Raw genomic sequence first — 7,928 nt, forward strand, 5'->3', positions numbered from 1 at the left:
GGGTTTTCCACATATAGTATCATATCATCTGCAAAGGGTGATAGTTTGACTTCTTCTTTGCTGATTTGGATGCCTTTAATTTCTTTTTGTTGTCTGATTGCTGAGGCTAGGACTTCTAGTACTATATTGAATAGCAGTGGTGATAATGGACATCCCTGCCGTGTTCCTGACCTTAGCAGAAAAGCTCTCAGTTTTTCTCCATGGAGAATGATATTCGTGGTGGGCTTTTCATAGATGGCTTTGATGATATTGAGGTATGTACCCTCTATCCCTACACTTTGCAGAGTTTTGATCAGGAAAGGATGCTGTACTTTGTCAAATGCTTTTTCAGCATCTATTGAGAGTATCATATGGTTCTTTTTTTTTTTTTTTTTTTTTTAAAGATTTTATTTATTTGAGAGAGAGACAGTGAGAGAGAGCATGAACGAGGAGAAAGTCAGAGGGAGAAGCAGACTCCCCATGGAGCTGGGAGCCCGATGTGGGACTTGATCCCGGGACTCCGGGATCATGACCTGAGCTGAAGGCAGTCGTCCAACCAACTGAGCCACCCAGGCATCCCTGAGAGTATCATATGGTTCTTGTTCTTTCTTTTATTAATGTATTGTATCACATTGCTTGATTTGCGGATGTTGAATCAACCTTGCAGCCCTGGAATAAATCCCACTTGGTCGTGGTGAATAACCCTTTTAATGTACTGTTGAGTCCTATTGGCTAGTATTTTGGTGAGAATTTTTGCATCTGTGTTCATCAAGGATATTGGTCTGTAATTTTCTTTTTTGATGGGATCCTTGTCTGGTTTTAGGATCAAGGTAATGCTGGCCTCATAAAATGAGTTTGGAAGTTTTCCTTCCATTTCTATTTTTTAGAACAGTTTCAGGAGAATAGGAATTAATTCTTCTTTAAATGTTTGGTAGAATTCCCCTGGGAAGCCGTCTGGCCCTGGGCTCTTGTTTGTTGGGAGATTTTTGATGACTGCTTCAATCTTACTGGTTATGGGTCTATTCAGGTTTTCTATTTCTTCCTGGTTTAGTTGTGGTAGTTTATATGTCTCTAGGAATGCATCCATTTCTAACACACCAGATTTTGATAACATGGATGTATCCATTTGTCGAAACTTGTCAAGTTGTATAATTAAGATTCATGCATTTTAGTGTATGTAAAATGTAACAATAAATAATAGATTTTAAAATACTGTCATCAATTCAAAAATTGGAATTGCATTTGTCCATTTCTATTATTTTGACTTTTTTTCTGTGCTTAAATAAAAGTTGCTAACTCTGGGGCACCTGAGTGGCTCAATGCTAAAGCATTTGCCTTTGGCTCAGGTCGTGATCTCCAGGTCCCAGGATGAGCCCCAAGTGGTGGGGGGAGTTTGGGGGTATGGGGGGGGTAGTCCCTGCTCAGTGAGGAGTCTGCTTCTCCCTCTACCTCTCCCCTCTGCTTATGCTCTCTCTCTCAAGTGAATAAATAAAATCTTTTAAAAAAAGTTGCTGACTCTACTTGTGTGATTTTATTTGCAAGTTCTTCTTATTGCTGTATAATTTAATTTTTAATCCCAATTTTGGAATTACTTTTTTTCTTTTGCAACTTTTCTCCTTCCATTCCAGGTGAAAGTTGATCTCTCTAGAGATTTCCTTAATTTACAAACTAAGTCGTTCTGTTGTCCTCGCATCACTGAAGACGTTGAGTGTGCCCAGGACATACTTACCTATAAGTAGTATGGACATACTTATCCAACAATCTTCCTGTGTTTCCCTTTTTGTTTCTGCACATTCAGATGCCTACAAGATGATTCTCTGATGTTCTTGGACCTTCTCTCTGACTCTTCAGCTTCAACCTACTACTCTTCATTACCCTAATACAGTAGATTGCAAAGAGTGGTCCCCAGACCAGCAGCATGAGGTTCACCTGAATCTTTTTAGAAATGCAAATTCGAGAACTCCGCTCTTGTCCTGTACAATCAAACTCTGAGGTGGAATCGCGCAACTGCATTTTAACCAGCCTCCAGGTGATTGTGATGCATGCTAATGTTTTGGGGATCACTGCCCTAAACCCTGTTGCTGCTCCTGCTTAATTTCTTAGTTTCCTGAATGTGGTTTTCATTATAAACACAAGATATTTACCTATATTCTTAATCACATTTGAGTTCTCTGCCCCATGGAGTCACAATTTAAACCGTGGATGTCTAATTCTGCTCCAAGTGCACATCTTTGTCTTCAAAATCTTCTCAGAGGATGGTTAAAAATATCGGGAATTTCCATGTATGCTCTCATTTTATGTTTGTAATCCTTTGTATCACTATTCCTATGTGATACAGAAATAGTGATGAGGGAACACAAGGCTGGCTGTGGACAAAGGAAAAGCTGACACCTGGCAAACTTCCCCCACTCTCACTCCTGGGTGGGGCATATTTGACATTCTTTAGGAATCTCCCAACTATCTTAATGTTAATACCTTGCTAGAGGGAAAAACCTTGACAATGGCAAGGCCTCTGGTACCTGGTATCTTGTAGGTGCTCTTTAGCATATGAAAGTCCTATTGAAACCTCCCTTTTTCCTTACCTTCCCTAACCCCATCATGCAGAACCTGCCAACCCTCACAACCCTGGGGCCTCAGCTCTTTCTGCCCAAGGGTCCTGTCCCTGTGCTTTAATAAACCATCATTTTGCACCAAAGATGTCTCAAGAATTCTTTCTTGGTCATTGGCTCCAGACTCCACCCCACTGAACCTCACCTATATTCTAAAATTTCATCAATAGCAGTTTAGCAAACTGAAGTATATTAGATGTAAGTAACAGAGGCTGTATTCAAGCAGGGTTTCTTATTTCAAGCTAGAGCACTGTTATGCCCCAATAATGGGTCCGTGATTAAAGGAGCGAGACTGATACAAAGCGAAGGTCAAGCAAAGCTTTATTTCGTGCCAACCATCAAGAATCTAACCGAACGTTTGGGGCCGCACCTCTTACAAGAGAGGGAGACCCTTCTCTGTTTCACAGTCTAGCTTTTAAGGGCAAAGGCCATGTGGTCGGGCCTGGCCATGCACAGGTGGCCAATGAGATTGTAACACACACAGGAAACTCCACAGTGATGCTAGGTGACCAATTGAGTTACAATTTACCCTAGTAGACATTTGACCCAGCCTATTACACCCTGATTGGATTGGCGCCCAAAGGGCGGGGCCCATACTCCTTGGTAACCAGGGAGACAGTATGCATCCCCCCACTGATTGGATCTCCACCTGGCCTGACCCACCTTTGTATCTGGGCTTTGTTATCTGAAGCTGGTTTCCGGGACTTGTCTCCAAGTAAATCCCCTGGGGGAAGGGGAGCAGGGACAGTTTCTAAATAGGTCCTTACAAGCACATCCCACTACATTGCAGCAACCTATAATTTTGGCACTAAAATATATGTAAAATACTAATTAAGTATAAATTTATAAGCCTTAAAGTTATTCCCAATCTATTCATGAATGGCTTTAAAAAGGGATGTATTGGGCGCCTGGGTGGCTCAGTGGTTTAAGCCGCTGCCTTCGGCTCGGGTCATGATCTCAGGGTCCTGGGATCGAGTCCCACATCGGGCTCTCTGCTCAGCAGGGAGCCTGCTTCCCTCCCTCTCTCTGCCTGCCTCTCTGTCTACTTGTGATCTCTCTCTGTCAAATAAATAAATAAAATCTTTAAAAAAAAAAGGGATGTATTTATCTTGCTCTATCAGATTAAAACTACTTTCTGTATTTAAAAATGCAATTCTTGATATTTGCTGTCTGAATTAAACTGCTTGATTTTACTCTTCTTCAGAAAAACAGAGTCAGCTGGGCGCTTGGGTAGCCCACTCAGTGAGACGTCTACCTTCAGATGGGTCATGATCCCAGAATCCTGGTGTGGGGCTCTCTGCTCAAGCTGGGAGTCGGCTTGCGCCCATCCCTCTGCCACTCCCTGTGTACCACCCCACTCGTACACACACCCATGCTCTTTCTTCCTCTCTCAAATAAAATCTTTAAGAAAAGGAACAGAATTAGCTAAAGTAGTTCAAATGTTTTAATATCCTAGAATTTGGCTGCTGAAATGGCATAGAACTGTCAGTATTACTGTGAAATGTAGAGAATGTGTATTTGTTGAGATTTAAGTCAATTGGGTGATTACTTATAACAGCACTTAATACTTAATTGTCATCCTCTTCACCAAGTTCTAACCTCTCAGCACAATAAAGAGTTGTGTTGAGACGGGTCTAGCGTATGGTGATCTAGGTGCTGTTGAAGTCAGACTACTTCCTCCCTCTAGTGACCAGGAATGAGAATACCCTATCATTCACAAGCATTTAGGAACTGTTTATCAATGTATATGTGGACTTCCTCCTGCAGTGTTTGCGAAATATGCCAGTTATTTTGTTTATTACAATGAATGTAGGTGTTACTGGCATTCATTAAGGACGTTAGGGAAGCTAGATATCCTGCAATGTGAGGGACAGTGCCCCATATAAAGTAATTATCCAGTGCTAAACAATTAGATGAAAATCTATTATTTAAGCCTAAAACCTAGCACCATTTACATATGAAAATGTAAGGGCCTATTCAGCCAGAGCGGCCCCACCCCAGTTGAACTGCCATTTTGCTGTAAAACTTAAATTGACCTTGTCCCCCCCCCCACCCCAGGGGAATTTATTTAAAAGCAAGTCCGGGAAACCAGTCCCAGGTAACAAAGTCCAAATACAAGGTGGGTCAGGCCAGGTGGAGGTATTCAATCAGTGGGGGCGCATACTGTCTCCTAGCTACCAAGGAGTATGGGCACCGCCCTTTGGGCACCTGTTGGGTGCCAATTCTGAACTAGGTGATAGGCTGGTTCAAATGTCTACTAGGGTGAATTGTAATTCAATTGGTCACCTAGCATCACTGTGGAGTTTCCTGTGTGTATTACAATCTCATTTGGCCACCTGTGTGTGGCCAGGCCCAACCACATGGCCTTTGCTCTATAAAAGTTAGTCTGGAAAGCAGGGAGGGGTCGTCCTCTCTGCAGGGGTGGCCCCGACTGGTCTGTTTGACGGTAGGTCTGATTCGTGATGCTTGGCGTGAAATAAAGCTTTGCTTGACCTTTGCTTTGTATCAGTCTCGCTCCTTTAATCACGGACCCATTATTGGGGTACCCAATTTTTGGGGGACCCAACAAAAATATTTTGCATTGTTATTTTTTAATTATTATTTTTAAAGTAAACTCTATGCCCAATATGGGGCTTGAACTTAAGACCCTGAGATCAAGAGTCACATGCTCCTGGCTGCTATATATAAGTGATGAGTCACTAAATTCTACTCCTGAAAGCAATATTGCACTGTATCTTAACTAACTAGATTTTTTTTTTTTTAAAGATTTTACTTATTTGTCAGAGAGCAAGAGAGCGTGAGGGAGCTCAAGCTGGGGGAGTATCAGGCCAGAGGGAAAGCAGGCTCCCTGCTGAGCAAGGAGCTGAATGGATGGAGCCACCCAGGTGTCCCAACTAACTAGAATTTAAATAAAAACTTGAAACAGGGGGTCCCTGGGTGGCTTAGTGGGTTAAAGCCTCTGCCTTCGGCTCAGGTCATGATCCCAGGATCCTGGGATCGAGCTCCACATCGGGCTCTATGCTCTGCAGGGAGCCTGCTTCCTCCTCTCTCTCTCTCTGCCTGCCTCTCTGCCTATTTGTGATCTCTGTCAAATAAATAAATAAAATCTTAAAAAAAAAAAACTTGAAACAAACGGAAAACCGTCATATGCTCAACCAACTGAGACAGCCAGGCCCTCCCCTCCCCACACTGTTTTATTTTATTTATTTTTTTTCCAGGGGGTTTCCACCTGCACCCCCCCCCCCCGACACACACACAAGGGACACAGGGCACATGCACATGCACGGCCTGGCGGGCCGCCGGGTAGCCCCCTCCTCACACTGTTTTAAACAGTGTATTTTTTTAAGGCAAATTATTTCATCTACTCTAAACTCTATGGCCACCATACTGCTTGTAAGATACATCACCATTTAACACTAAGAATGAGAACCAACTGCCAATCAAACTCCAACACAAACCTTTCTAATACTTACACTTTTTATTTTATCAACCATCAACTGAACAGGAACCTACAGGAGAAAATATTTACAAACCATATATCTGAAGAGGTTAATCTCCAAAATACATATGGAACTAGGGATTCTAAGGTATAGCCATCTAACTATTTCATCATGTCATTTAGTGCAGGCATGGCCTTCTTATGGCACTGTCTTTCCCCACTTCTAGCTCTTTTCTCTGTCCCCCAACCCCCAATTTGCAAGATATAAAAATGGAAACTAAGAGGTTTAAGTGATCTGTTAAATATTTTATTTTGGATCCTCTGAAAAGAAGTTCAAGCTGGGATTAAACGTGCGAAGATTTTATTAGGGGAAATGACTGTATGAGCGAGTGAAATGGGGAAGGAGCCGGAAAAAAGATGGAAGAGGCATTTATTTGACCAGAAAGCAAATCTGACTCTGAGTGAAAAGGAGAGCAAGAGAAAGTTGGGTGGAAGTGTCCCAGTCTCCTGTGCCATCCAAGGAAGATTCAGCAAGGCCAACAAGAGTCCTTGAGCAGCTGTCAGCTGAGTCCCACATCTTCTAGGAATGGTCTTCTTGCCTTAGCTTCCTAGCCACACTCAGGCAATGGCTGGAGCTGCTCATAGGAGGTATGGCCAGAATGCAAAGGGAGCTATAGTTTTCCGGGGGCAGCATTCAGGCTCCTGAACAATTACTCTGCTTGTATTTGGAAGCCCAGGAGGTGCATTTTCATGGCCACCACATCAAACTTCACACTGAATTGGTACTGTAAGGACCTATTTTATATTTTTATATTTTAGTCAGAGGCTTCCATTGAGGTTAAACAATAACCTTGTTGTTTAACCCTTAAACTGTCCCTGCTCCCTTTCCCCCAGGGGACTTACTTAAAAACAAGTCCCGGAAACCAGCCTCAGGTAACAAAGCTCAAATACAAGGGTGGGTCAGGCCAGGTGGAGACATCCTATCAGTGAGGGGTTGCATACTGTCTCCCTGGCTACCAAGGAGTATGGGCCCCGCCCTTTGGGAGCCTTTTGGGCGCCAATCCTAACCAAGGTGATAGGCTGGGTCAAATGTCTACTATAGGGTAAATTGTAATTCAATTGGTCACCTAGAATCACTGTGCAGCTTTCTCTGTGTGTTACAATTTCATTGGCCACCTGTGCGTGGCCAGGCCCAACCGCATGGCCTTTGCCTTAAAAGCTAGTCCGTAAAGGAGAGCGAGGTCGCCCTCTCTGTAAGAGGCGCGGCCCTGGCTGGTCAGTTTGATTCTTGATGCTTGGCACGAAATAAAGCTTTGCTTTACCTTCGCTTTGTATCAATCTCGCTCCTTTAATCACGGACCCATTATCGGGGCATAACAGGTACCAAAGCCAGACCCACCCTTGACTCTTGCCTACAAGAAACTCAACTAGAGGGGTGCCTGGGTGGCTCAGTCGGTTAAGCCTCTGCCTTCAGCTCAGGTCATGATCCCGGGGTCCTGGGATCAAGCCCCGCTTCGGGCTCTCTGCTCGGGAGGGAGCCTGCTTCCCCCTTTTTCTCTGCCAGCCTCTCTGCCTTTCTTGTGATCTCTCTCTCTGTCAAATAATTAAAATCTTAAAATAAAAAAATTAAAAAAAATTTCAATTAGATTAGCAACTTCTTTGAATGTGAAGGAAGCTGTTCTTCAGCCACTGTTTTCCCAAAAAGCAGGACAGTTTTCTGTTGGGAACGGCAATTTTGCCTGGCCCTTGACACACAGGGTCTGTCTGCTATAGATGCCTTTGTCTTGTCTGAGGAAGAGACACATTTCCATAGAATGCTTCTGTTGCTGCTCAACTTAATTCTGGGCTTTGGAGCCCTGGAGCGGTGACTCAGTCCTAGGGACACAACTCCTTCCATATGT

The sequence above is a fragment of the Enhydra lutris genome, unplaced genomic scaffold (genome assembly GCF_002288905.1).
Source record: "Enhydra lutris kenyoni isolate GAN:26980312 unplaced genomic scaffold, ASM228890v2 scaffoldscaffold58, whole genome shotgun sequence".
In the NCBI taxonomy this organism is placed as follows: Eukaryota; Metazoa; Chordata; class Mammalia; order Carnivora; family Mustelidae; genus Enhydra; species Enhydra lutris.